The following is a 14,064-nucleotide window of genomic DNA, read 5'->3' as shown; positions in this document are numbered from 1 at the left end:
TAGAAGAAGAAACCAAAGGTTAAAGGAGAATCGACTCTAGCTTAGGACAACTAGTATCACACATAAGGTGTGAGGATTAGGTTTCCCAATTGCTAGATTTCTCCCTTATATAGTCTTTCAAATCAGGGTTTGCAATCAATGTTAGCTTGGTAACAAACCATTCAATATTTACCATTAAATGAAAACCTGATTAGATTCAAGATAATATCTTTCAACCGTTAGATAGAAAACTAGCTTGTTACACAAAAATGAAATGCACGTTTCTAGGCTTGTATAACCGTACCCAAACTTGTACATTTTTTGGTTCAACAATAGTCAACCAAATGGTTAGCCATATGATCACTTTCATATCAACCATGTTCTTATTCACCATAACCAATTCAAGTGACTCAAATGTACTAGTTAGAGAGTTGTTCAATTGCAAGGAAATCTTATGTACTACACAAGACACAATTGAAGCAAAAACGATTTGATTCACTCGAATCGGTTCATGAACTATGTAGCCACGGTTTGCAATTAGCATTCCTTAGTTTATATAAGAATAAGTTCACAAACATCGTTTTTAGATATAACCTACTCAAGTTCTCGGACTTAAGTTCCCGGACGGAGTTCACATACTCCAGCAGAATTTCTCGGGACGAGAACTTCAGCCATTTCGCGGACTTGGATCACGCCACTATTCCGGTTCTCTTGATCAACAAAGTTCGCAAACTTCGGTTCAAGGAATAAGTACTTATACATATATGTGTTTCCACAACAATGCTTATATCTTCCAATGGTTATATAATATAAACTCTTATTTCAATCATTAAAACATTCTTAGAGGACGTTGATATTTTATAGTTGTTATTCACAAACTATTTTTCCTCAAAGTAAGCAATTTTCAAAGTGATTGAAACTTGTCATGACTTTCGTCACTAGGTAAAGATGAACTTGGCTAAAGAGAAAGCTTACCAACACATATTTCGGGAAATAGATAGGCGAGATAAACTCGGCTCGAAATAGCAAATGTGTATAATCTAAGTCTATATAGCAAAACGACTTTTGTCTCAAGATAGGAGATAAATATACTTTTGATTGATAGATAAGTTCAAGTCTCCACATACCTTTTAGTCGATGAAGATCCACCGGTTCCTTGAGTAGTCTTTCGTCTTGTATGATGATTGCCATGGAGTTCTTGAGCTCAACTACACTTTCTATCCTAGTCCGAGACCTTAGCTATAGTAGACTAGAAATCAATACTTATGGTTTTGATCACTAACATTGACAAACATGCTTGAGATAGCAATGCATGCGAGTTCGACCGAGCAATGCTCTAACAATCTCCCCATTATCCAATTTTAGTGACAAAACTATCAATACATATGGAATACAAAAAATAAATAAATTAACTTTTGTAGCTCCTATTCCACATGTCTAATCTTCAACATTACTTGAAATCTTCGTCACTTCCAAGTACTCCAATGATCCCAAAGTTCAGCATCATCATTGTTGAAAATCCGTAGCTATAACAACGAGAAAACAAGAGTTCTCAATCATTGTTATACAGTTTCATAGTATCATTACAGACCGTCAAAGTTCAATTGTATCACAACTTCAACAACAATACTATGGTGATATGTATTCCTTCCCCTTAGTCAATACTCCATCTCACATGGAAACCACTCCCCATTACATAATGATCCGAAAACCATATGTATTTGTAGTGTGAACTACATATTAATTCTTCCCCTTTTTGTCAATAAAATTGGCAAAGGTACAAGAACGGGATCCTACTGAAATTTCCGAAAGAGACATTTCATGACCAAAATAAAGAAACACATATCATCTTATATAAATGCAATCATATAGCCGAAGCTAAATGCATTCATCAAGGAGTTTATAAAGATACAAGATAACCCCTATAATATTCCACAGCCGCACTCCCCACAAAGATTTGGCAATTAAGCACAAGTTCAATTAAGAACTCTCCCCCATAAAATGTCATTCCTGAAAGAACAACAAGAGCGACCTTAATTTCGAAAGAAAATAAGGATTTCTTTGGACATAACAAATCACATACAAGTATGAATTCGAATCCAAAATACTCAATTAAATTAACCACAAGAGAACCCATGATTAATTCAATTGAAATACACAACCAAACTAATCACAAAAGTAATCAATTTAATTGGTCATGCTCATCATAATAAAACTTACGGAGCAACAACTAAATAACTAAACAAGATGATTAATTTAGCTGAATATGCTCGACGTAAAGTATCTCGCGGAACAACAACTAAGCTAATCATAAATAATCAACTTGGCCGTTTTATTGCTCAACATAAGACACTTTATGGAGCCTAACAGTAATACATAAAATATGGATCACGGAAGATCAATACTGCAGAATACACAAGGATTCATTCTATTTTCCATCACTATTCGCATAACGATATTCAATAGACATAATCCTTGCAAACAAAAGATTTTAACCTATCTTCCATCAAAAATTGACATAATAGGCTTAACTTTTGTATTTGTCAAAAGTCTATTCATTCTTTTATCAATACACGCATATCGACATACGAAAGACTTTACTTTTGACAAGGTATGGGACAATCATAGTTCACAGACGCAAACACACATTTCCCATAATAATATTGCAATATATAAAACCATAAATATTAATACTGCAAAAATCATGTTCCAAACAACTTTAGAGTTTAAACCAATAAATCTAAAAACATGAAGATGAAAATGTTGGACATAGCTATGTGTAATCACAATAATGGATATCCCAAACTCTATTTATTCTTCTAAAAAAACAAGAAAATAGAAGATTTACTAGGCAAATAAAAGAAATCAACAATCTAAGGAACAAAAGCAGACTCCAGTGCCATGGCCAAACACGAACTAAGGTCAAATTGACGGTTCAGGATCCTCACGAGTCTTGGCGTCTTTGAGCTTGTGATTAGCAGCATCCATTGCATCTTTAGAGAAGAGATTCTCTTTGTGAAGATCATTGATGTGAGATTTTATGAGACCCAGGTCAGCTGAAACCTTTTCAACTCAATTTTCAACACATCATGACTTTTCAGAGTATCAACGAGCTGCAGTTTTGCTTCCTCAAAATACTTAAGAAAGTCATGGACCACTTCAGCAGAAATCATATCCTCCTTGTCAACATCCTCATGAGTATATGCATAGTAACATGAGGCGTTAGGATGATCATCTTCTACTAGGGTTCTTTTCTTCCTCCCTTTAGACTTGAAACCAATACCTTTGTCAAGAAAGCCTCTTGAAAAACCACAAGCTCGTGAAGAGGAAGACATTCTTGACAAACCAAAATAACCTGAAGTACGCAAACGTGACTAAGAGGTTTGGTATCTATATGGTTTCTTAGGGAAGAAGACCTTTAGGGTTACTAAGAATTGATTCTTATTAGTAACAGGTACCCGTATGAACACAACCCGACCCAAGGAAAAAAACTTTAAGGAAAAAAGTATTTTCGCTACTTGAAAAATCATAAATGGCTCAATAAATTCCATATAGGAGTAATTTAGAGCAAAAGTGTATAGCAGAACACATAGATAAAAAAGAGAAATGATACTAGACACACAAATACTATCTAGGCATTATCGTCTGCAGACACTAGTTTAGCTAAAAAGGATAAGAGGATTGCTCAACTGAGCAGAACACCGAAATGCCACAGTATACCTGATTTTTATACATCTTGCTCAACAGGATTTTTATGAGAAAGTTCTTAACCCTTGTGATTAATTTGCACAAGTATGAGCTCTGAGCTCATTAAAAGAACTGTATTTATGATCGAGTCTCTTTTTCCTTCTGAATCTAGAGAGAGATCCCTTTTTATGAGAGAAATTATCATAAAACTTATTGTCATCAAAATACGAGACATAATTAGAGTTTTTACCAGAAGAATTTTGACTTGAGGAGGATGACAACCTGTCGACAATTTCTTTATATCCTTCAATTATCTCCATTAAGTTATTTCTCATATCATCAATTTTTCTTCTTTCTTCTGGTATTTCATTCACATCAAGGGTAATGTGGTTTCCAGAGGAATCAACTTGATCTTCTCATAGGCGATTCTTGTTAAGAATTCTATTCTGCTTCAAGACATTTGAGGAACTCATTGAACTGACCTTCCTGGTAATATACACAGGGTAAGTATGAAAATCAACTGGTTTAGACATACGAATGTCATTTACACCTTTGAGAATTAAGTCGTGTGTTTGAAGTTGAGCCATGGAGGTTTGATTCAACTTAGAGTTTCTCTTTTGTTTAGCAGAGCCTTTTGCATTGCAAAAGAGGCATACTTTCTGACCACAAGAGTGATTAGACAAAGTAGTCTTAACAACCTCGTTAGAAGATTTCTTCCTTCCATGTGATGTGAAACATCCTTGATCAATGGGAAATTCAGACACATTCTTTTTGACAGGAAGGGATTCTGATTTTACTTCTGGAGCTGGAACGTTTTCGGGTGTAGCAGAAGTACTTGGTATATTAGACTGCTTAGAGCATCCTTGAATAGAGAGTTTACTCAAGCGATGTTCTATTTCCAAAGCATCCTTTTTGAGTCTTGCCTCGAGAATCATACGTGAAGAGTGATCTTCAGTATTTTCTTTGAAATTGCAGTCCGTTGTTACACCAAGCATAACATCGACATGGTGTTTTAACCGATTAAATCTATCAGCTTGGATTCTAGCAAGATTTAGAATCAAAACACTCTCTTCAGCCATTTCCCGTTCATTTGGAGAGATAGACTCTTTTGAAGGGTAATCGAAAATACTCATGTCGGAGCCTGTCTGTCTTGTTTGAACACAAGGTTTGTCTATATTCGAGATTGAAGAATCTTTCTCTTTAATAGAATTAGACAAGACAGAGCCCTTATTTATGGTGACGCGTTTATCAGAGATAATACTCTTTTCCATAGAGTCAGATCTCTAAAAACACAGACTTGTAAGGTCTTGAACGTGTTTGCCTACTCTGATACAAATTGAAAAAGTGGGGGTACAACAACCACACTACATATTTCGCTTAGCAATCTGTATGGACAAACTCCAATATACTTTCAAGAGAATCAGCTAGACAGTCAGACTCAATCTAGATAAAAAGTATATCAAAGAGTTTATATCTCAATCTCTCGATTTGATATATACTCAAGCAAATAGAAATCTGCGAGTCTTTATCAAATACTAGAGAGATAACTTGGATGGTACCAAAGACCAATATCCAAGTGTCAATCAATTTAAATCAACAACCAAAAGGTCGGATATTCTAATTGATTGAACAACGCAAACCTGTGATATTTCAATTATATAACAAAATATAATGCGGAAAAGAAATAACACAGACGCCAAAATTTTGTTAACGAGGAAACCGCGAATGCAGAAAAACCCCGGGACCTAGTCCATATTGAACACACACTGTATTAAGCCGTTACAGACACTATCGTACTCCAAATTAACTTCGGTCTGGACTGTAGTTGAACCCTAATCAATCTCACACTGATTCAAGGTACAATTATGCTCCTACGTCTATGATCCCAACATGATGCTACATACTTGATTCCCTTAGCTGATCTCACCCACAACTAAGAGTTGCTATGACCCAAAGTCGAAGACTTTAATAAACAAATTTGTATCACACAGAAAAGTCTACGGTAATAGATAAATCCGTCTCCCACGAATATACCTACGAGTTTTGTTCTGTCTATTGATAAATCAAGGTGAACATGAACCAATTGATAAACCAGACTTATATTCCCGAAGAACAGCCTAGTATTATCAATCACCTCACAATAATCTTAATCGACGCAACGAATAAAGATATTGCGGAATCACAAACGATGAGACGAAGGGTTTGTGATTTCTTTTATATCTTGCCTATCGGAGATATCAATCTCAAGCCAATTATTACAATTGTACTCGTACGATAAAAACAACAAGATTAGATCACCCAACTACAAGAAAGTAGTATCGGTCTGGCTTCACAATCCCAATGAAGTCTTTAAGTCATTAAACTGGTTTAGAAGAAGAAACCAAAGGTTAAAGGAGAATCGACTCTAGCTTAGCACAACTAATATCACACAGAAGGTGTGCGGATTAGGTTTCCCAGTTGTTAGAGTTCTCCCTTATATAGTCTTTCAAATCAGGGTTTGCAATCAATGTTAGCTTGGTAACAAAGTATTTAATATTCACCGTTAGATGAAAACCTCATTAGATTCAAGCTAATATCTTTCAACCGTTAGATCGAAAACTAGATTATTACACACAAATGAAATGCACGTTTCTAGGCTTGTGTAACCGTACCCAAACTTGTACATTTGTTGGTTCAACAATAGTCAACCAAATGGTTAGCCATATGATCACTTTCATATCAAACATATTCTTCTTCAACATAACTAGTTCAAGTGACGTAAATGACCTAGTTAGAGAGTTGTTCCATTGCAAGGAAATCTTATGTACTACACAAGACACAATTGAAGCAAAAACGATTTGATTCACTCGAATCAGTTCATGAACTATATAGCCACGGTTTGCAATTAGCATTCCTTAATTTATATAAAAATAAGTTCACAAACATCGTTTTTAGATATAACCTACTCAATTTCGCGGACTGGGTTCGCGGACGGAGTTCACAAACTCCAGAAGAATTTCTCGGGACGAGAACTTCCGCCAGTTCGCGGACTTGGATCACGCCACCATTCCGGTTCTCTTGATCAACAAAGTTCGCAAACTTCGGTTCAAGGAATAAGGACTTATACATATATGTGTTTCCACAACAATGCTTATATCCTCCAATGGTTATATAATCTAAACTCTCATTTCAATCATTGAAACATTCTTAGAGGACGTTGATATTCTATAGTTGTTATTCACAAACTATTTTTCGTCAAAGTAATCAATTTTCAAAGTGATTGAAACTTGTCATGACTTTCATAACTAGGTAAATATGAACTTGGCTAAAGCGAAAGCTTACCAACACAAATTTTGAGAAATAGATAGGTGAAATAAACTCGGCTCGAAATAGCACATGTGTATAATCTAGGTCTATATAGAAAAACGACTTTTGTCTCAAGATAGGAGATAAATAGACTTTTGAGTGATAGATAAGTTCAAGTCTCCACATACCTTTTAGGCGATGAAGATCCACCGGTTCCTTGAGTAGTCTTTCGTCTTGTATGATGATTGTCATGGAGTTCTTGAGATCAACTACGCTTTTTATCCTAGTCCGAGACCTTAGCTATAGTAGACTAAAAATCAAGACTTATAGTTTTGATCACTAACATTGACAAACATGCTTGAGATAGCAACGCATGCGAGTTCGACCGAGCAATGCTCTAACACTTAGGGAGGGAAGCGAAGAAGATGTCGAGACTAGAATCGTTAATTCTGAAGGTGTGGCTATTTTATGACTTGTATCAGAATTTGGAACTGTCTTGCGGAATGAAAGCTATCAGTTCTTTGGTATTTTTCTGGATACTGTGTTGTTGTTAACCAAAACTCTGTTGTTTGGTCGAAAATAGGTAAAACCTATTTATACAAGTCATATTGAACGCACCCTGATCTCGTAGAAAGTGGGAGTGATTAAGTGATGGAGAAGTGGGGCTATGTGTAACTGTCAGAAACCATGTTCCCACTATGGAGGAAACTGTTTAGTTTACACCCATTACTTCTTGCCTCCACTAACTTCCCTACTTTCTGGTACTTTCTTATAATGGGCGTGTTGCACGCCGCACGCTGTAAACCGCCAGACCAATACCCTGATGAGCATCCCCCAGTTTGTGAAATGTTTGATGTCTCGAGTGTTTTCATGGAAAACATGTAGCAGGTTGCTATGTGTGGCAAGTCAAAGTCATGAGACTTGCCGCAAGAGAATAGCACGTGATGCTATTTGGCTTATCTTAGTTGGTCTCCAAAAACTTACAACAGACATGTTGATAGACGCATTTATGTGTCTATTTTGTTCTCAATGTTCTGTATTGTTAGACTCGATTAAGTACTTATTGTGTTATTTTGTGTTCTTGTAGGAAATTTTAGAGAAATAAGCCCTTGCGGCGAAATGGGCTCAAAAAGCAGTATTTTACACCCTGGAGAAATGTACCGTAGGCACCCCAGAAATGCACCGGAAGCGTCCCAGAAATGTCTCGGAGGAACCCAGAAAAATTACTATTTCCACCCCAATTGATATTCGCACCCCAGCACTCTGGATAAGGGGCACCTTCTTCAACAATTTGAATTTGTGTTTTTGGCGGGAAATGAAGTTTTCAACTGGCAGAATTTTGATTGTCAAAATGAATGGGTTAGAGTGCGATTCAATCGCTGAAAATTGGCAGAAAGATGTGATTTGGCATAAGGAACAAAGTTTGGGTGGTGGTTTCGATCAAATTTGGTTGGAATACGTGTTTTGATTCTCGAGTTCAAAACAGGGCAAGCATGCACTGGAGGATGATAATCACGCGTCATGGAGAGTTATGGACGTGTTCTGATGATGTGGAATGGCTCGAGAATCACTTTGGGTCGTGAAGAATCGATTTGGAGCGTGGATGGAGGAAGTTTACGCAAGAAATTCCAAGTTTGGTAAGAAAATATTCGAAAAATATTGTTATTCACTGCCCGCATAATGAAGAATTATATTGGATTTATTGGCGAGATTTGGAGCTGTTGTTGGGTATAAATAGGCTCTTTGGGTCTACTAGAGGGGGTGTCGAGAGTTTGGGGTCGAGAGGAGGTCCAGAGAAGCAGAAATCAAGAGTTGATGAAACTCTGTTGCTGCTGCTGCTGCTGATGAAGAACACCAAGAACACGAAGAACGGACTCGCAAGGACAGTCGTTTATCAACAGTGTCTAAGAAGCACAGCCGTGGGTCGCAGTGCAGTCTAAACAACAGCAGTACTTGTCTTTTATCGTTCATTTTGTGACTCTTTTTGTGCGTCGCAGATTACAGTTTTACACCATTTTCTCATTTTCTCTCCATTGTAAACACCATTTGAGCTATAAAATATATATTTTGAGCGTGTTTTCATCATGATGAGTTAAACCCCAACACTGGGACAGCGGAGGAGGTCGAATTTCATCCATGTGGTAATTTCATTAATTCTTTTATTTACTTTTTGCACTAATTTTAATTGAATTATGATTTTAAATTAATTACTTGTGATTTCATTTGATGGAGTATGCTTAGTCCTAGGGATTTTTGATATGCCATGCTTAAGAAATACAAGTAATATTTTATAAAATCTATCTTGGCAATAAACTAGAGTTAATATTTATTTTTTTGTATTTGAACTATAATTGCTAGAATTAATTTCTGAACCATTTGAAAATGAAAAAAAACGGCCGAATCTTTAGTCCCAGTACTCTTGCCCATATTGTTAATATTTTTTGTATATATTTATTTTCTATTAAGTCTAAAAAATTATCCTTCACAAGTCCGAGAGTTTGAACCTCATTACTACAACCCATCAAAAATATTTAATCATTTTGGCGCCGCCGACGCCGATTTGTGCTTAGGTAGAATTTTTAGGTTTTTATTATTTTTTTTACTATTACTTGTTCCTTTTTACGTTTCTTTTTGTGTCTTTGATTTACAGGTTCGAAGTGGAATACTAAGGACTTGGGAACAAAAAGCTTAAAGCTAAAAGCTAAAAGAGAAGAAAAAAAAAAGACATAATTTTTTTTAGGATTTGTAAATAGGCTTTATTTTTCATAATTTTTGTAATTTTTGAACTTTTTATTTGGATTTTATTCTGGACAATTGGACTTTATTCTTTTTTTAACCCTACGGAAGGGTATTATTAAAAAAAAAAAAAATTATATAAACTGTGTGCAGGGAAGGACGACGATTACTATATCGTCTCGGCCCCTCGGGTTCGTACATGACATAGGAGTCGTGGCCCGAGTCGACTTCAACGGTTCATCCCCCGTCTGGTACGGGAGGTAAGTCCATCAAAACACTCGCGAATCTCCTGTCAGCGGGTTTACTGTATTCCTTAAGGTGATTCATTGATTGAGGACGAATTTGGACTGTTTTAAAGTCCTAGTAAAGGGCAAGGCCTGGCCAATACAAGATAAGGGTTCGGATTTCATCACCGCTCCCTTCTTGCTCGCCTTAGGAAAACGAAACCTAACGCGAACCCAAGCTTTAAAATTTGGAATAGAACGAGACCGATAGGGTAACGAGCTTAATAGGAAACTCGTTCGAAAAAATATTGGTTGATCTTTAAGCACACTTCAAAGTTCATTATGGTTTCTGTGAGTTGAATGCGTGACTGCGCCGCCTTCTAATGCGGTGAGGCCTTGGGTATCAAAGCTCTACTAAGCTTCCCTCGCCTCGATTCAACTTACATTAGCTCGGATTGATTCCAGAGGGGTGTGCTCAAATTGTAACGAATTCCTTTTCAAAGGAATAAAAGCTGGTCTAAAAAACAATCTAAGTGAAGCCATCATGCTTTTTGTTTGTTAGAAATCTTTAGGTTTGTTTTGGTAGAGTCGAGTCGGCCTTGTTTGTGGTTGTGTAGAATTCCCTTGCAATTAAGAATGTCGAACTGGTATGATAGAAGCCAATACAATGAGTATCGACCTGAATTTGAATATGGACATCATCAGTTTTATGACCATGGTGGGAATAGTAGTTGGGAACGCCAACCTTTTTAAGGTTATGGTTCATACCATAGTGAGCCCAATTACTATCCACACACGAATTGGTCTTACGAGCAATAAAATCAGGAATATTATAGTACTAGTCATGCGTTTTTGGAAAATTACTTAAAAACTAGTCCTGATTATGACATTTCTAAACCTGTTCAATCTCTAGAAGAAACCTACCAACAAGTTCGAAGGGAGTATGAACGTGCAGTTAGTTCAAGAGAAGAGAGTACACAACGGTCTAAGATATTCAATGAGACTTGTGAACGTATAAGTGTTACGCTCAGTGAAATTCAAGCACGTTTAGAGGCAGAAAATGAACAGTTAGCTAATGCTGCTCGAAATAATCTAAATTTCCAAAATATTGTTTCCAATTCTACCCTTGATATCAATAGTGAATATTTGCCCAATCTAGAGGACGAGGTTAGAATAAAAGACACTACTTTAGATGAGGTTCATGATGATTATGATGAAGATAATATTGATGAAGAATCATACATTTGTAGGCATAGTGATCCGGAACTAGTTACTCCATTTGAGCTTCATAATGATAATATTACTTCTGGTTCAGATCCCAATAATTTTAATGATTATTCACCTATTCAAAAGGATGTGGATCTGACTAGAGATACCACCGTTTTAGACGATGTAGTTCATGATCCTTTAGCCTACAGAGTATTGGACAATACATTATTTGATGAACTTATTAATGGATCGGAGGAAGTAACTTTGATTAACACCTTAGTTAATGAGCCTTTATATGAAACTTTCTCTGATAATCCTTTATATGATTGTGATGATGGTTTAGAGGAAAGAGTCTACCCTGAGAATATTGTTTTAGAATCTAGCGATTTAAAAACACTAGTCTTAGAAGATGATAAACTCGTAGAAATGAGTGAGGATGAACCCAACTTAGAAGAATCTATTGACCATTTCCAGGAATCTGATGACCTAGAAATTAGGGAAGTTGTGACTAGTCTTTCTAGAGACATAGAAAACTCTAAGTTTGGGGGTGATTATCATTCTCCGTGTGCTTTAACTCTTAAGTACCCTCCTGTAGGACTTGACATTTGTGCCTCAACCATCTTACAAGATTATCTTCATACACGTTTTCCCGAACCTAATGATGTCCAGAAAGAAGCTCAGTTGTTAGAAACCCATCCTCTGGTTGATGTGGTTAACCCAGGCTATGATACCAAGATTGACTTTGTTTTCCCACCAAAAACTTTTCAACCAATTGTGGGAACTTTTGATTTTAAGATGTGTCGGTTATTAAGTTTTGAGACTAAACCTAATCACTTTAGGATATTAGGGTCGACACATTTTCTTAAGGAAGACCACCTCTTTCATTGTGGTCAGCTGTGTGAGTCAAATCTGACTGACTAGAGGATCCCAAGTTATTCAGGTTGTTGTTATGTGCTTATAAGTTCTTAGTTGAGTTTTTCCAGACTCTAATACTTGAACCGGATCTTAGCTTTGAGGAAATCCAACCGATGAAAACCTGTTATCTAGACCCAATTATAGAACCTGAACCTGAGCCACAACTAGATGTAGTTGTCTTAAACAAGGGTATGTTCGGCATCTTTTTGGTCTGTTGCAGTTTCCTCTTCTTGTGGGTAACACTTTTTGATCCAGATGACCCACAATTATTACGGCTACTACTATATGATTCTACGTGGTGACTAATCCTTGCTTAGTCTGGATGAAGACTTTAAACTTAGCACTTCCTGGGAGGTAACCCAATATTCATGCGACACGGTAATATCCTTCCTTAACTCTTTTGCTTCAAATAGTAACCGTTTCTCCTTGTTCATGCTTTTAATTTCATCTTTAGAACATTGAGGACAATGTTAGATTTAAGTTTGGGGGTATGGGAGAAACTTTTTAGTTGCAATTAGTAAACTACAGAGCCTAGAAATTTATGCCTATTAAGGTTTGCACTAACCAATCTAAGTGGATGGGAACATCTTGGTTATAGGAGTTGAGGAACCAATCTGATTAGATGGAAACATCGAAAGAGTCTATTCATAAAATCACAGAGCTCAGGTATTAGAAATAACATGATAGTTGCACCATATCTCGTTGAGTCCTTTTCATTTCTTTTTTATTTATTTTTTTCATTTTAAACTATGTTTCTCTAAGTGATTAGGTGGGGCATACGATTCAAGTTGTTACCACTGCTAGGGTGAATTAGAGTGACTGAGTTACTAAAAAAAAAAAGACCGGACCAGTTAGACCAATCAGAACAAGTAGTAACACTTGGATAGCAATATGCGCGTGTTCTCCCTGTTTCCGTCGCCTAAGCAAGCGTGGAATGCAGGACCCGTGGGAACTATCGTGTAATCTGCTGACAAGAAGCATGCGCTTGGATCAAAAAGATCTATTCATGCCGTTAAGTTAAGAAAAATAAAAGAAAAATGGTTATTGTTCTGTGTAGTCAAGTGCTGGTTCCCTTGTATTTGCCAGTTTGTTGATCTAGATTTAAGTTGTCGACCACTGGTTCCCTTGTATATGCCAGTTGTGTTGATATTAATCAGAACGGTATCGCAGTCCATTAGGATATGTTCATTCTGGCAGTGGTCTTCAGACAGATATGTGAAACATCGATCATTTGGTTAACATCAAAACCATCTGCATTTTTCTATTTCCATCTCTTTTTTTTTTCTATCCGTATGATTAGTTTGACTCCGAATATGATGTCCATAGTGCAACAATCTGAGTAGAGCTCTGTCACTTTATATGAATTTTAGTATGCTTGAGTGTAAACTCGTGTACAACAATTGGAATTTCGCATCAGGGTACTTCCTCCTGTAGTCAGTGATTGTAAGCCAACCAAGGAGATTCTTTAGTGCCTTCCAAGGTTCGTTGTAGATAGCTAGGGTATGGAGTAAAGGTTTTGTGGGTACACCTCTGGTAAACCCTCCGGAGACAACACTCCGCCACTAGGGCCACCTAGGGGTTCAAATGATTTTCCTTTCTAGAATAAATTTGCTCGAGGACTAGCAAATAATAAGTTTGGGGGTATTTGATAGACGCATTTATGTGTCTATTTTGTTCTCAATGTTCTGTATTGTTAGACTCGATTAAGTACTTATTGTGTTATTTTGTGTTCTTGTAGGACATTTTAGAGAAATAAGCCCTTACGGCGAAATGGGCTCAAAAAGCAGTGTTTTACACCCCGGAGAAATGTACCGTAGGCACCCCAGAAATGCACCGGAAGCGTCCCAAAAATGTCTCGGAGGAACCCAGAAAAATTACTATTTCCACCCCAATTGATATTCGCACCCCAGCACTCTGGTGGATAAGGGGCACCTTCTTCAACAATTTGAATTTGTGATTTTTGCGGGAAATGAAGTTTTCAACTGGCAGAATTTTGATTATCAAAATGAATGCGTTAGAGTGCGATTCA

This window comes from Papaver somniferum, unplaced genomic scaffold, assembly GCF_003573695.1.
Source record: "Papaver somniferum cultivar HN1 unplaced genomic scaffold, ASM357369v1 unplaced-scaffold_76, whole genome shotgun sequence".
NCBI classification, from domain to species: Eukaryota; Viridiplantae; Streptophyta; class Magnoliopsida; order Ranunculales; family Papaveraceae; genus Papaver; species Papaver somniferum.
The sequence above is the reverse complement of the archived record's forward strand: the minus strand, read 5'-3'. Positions refer to the sequence as shown.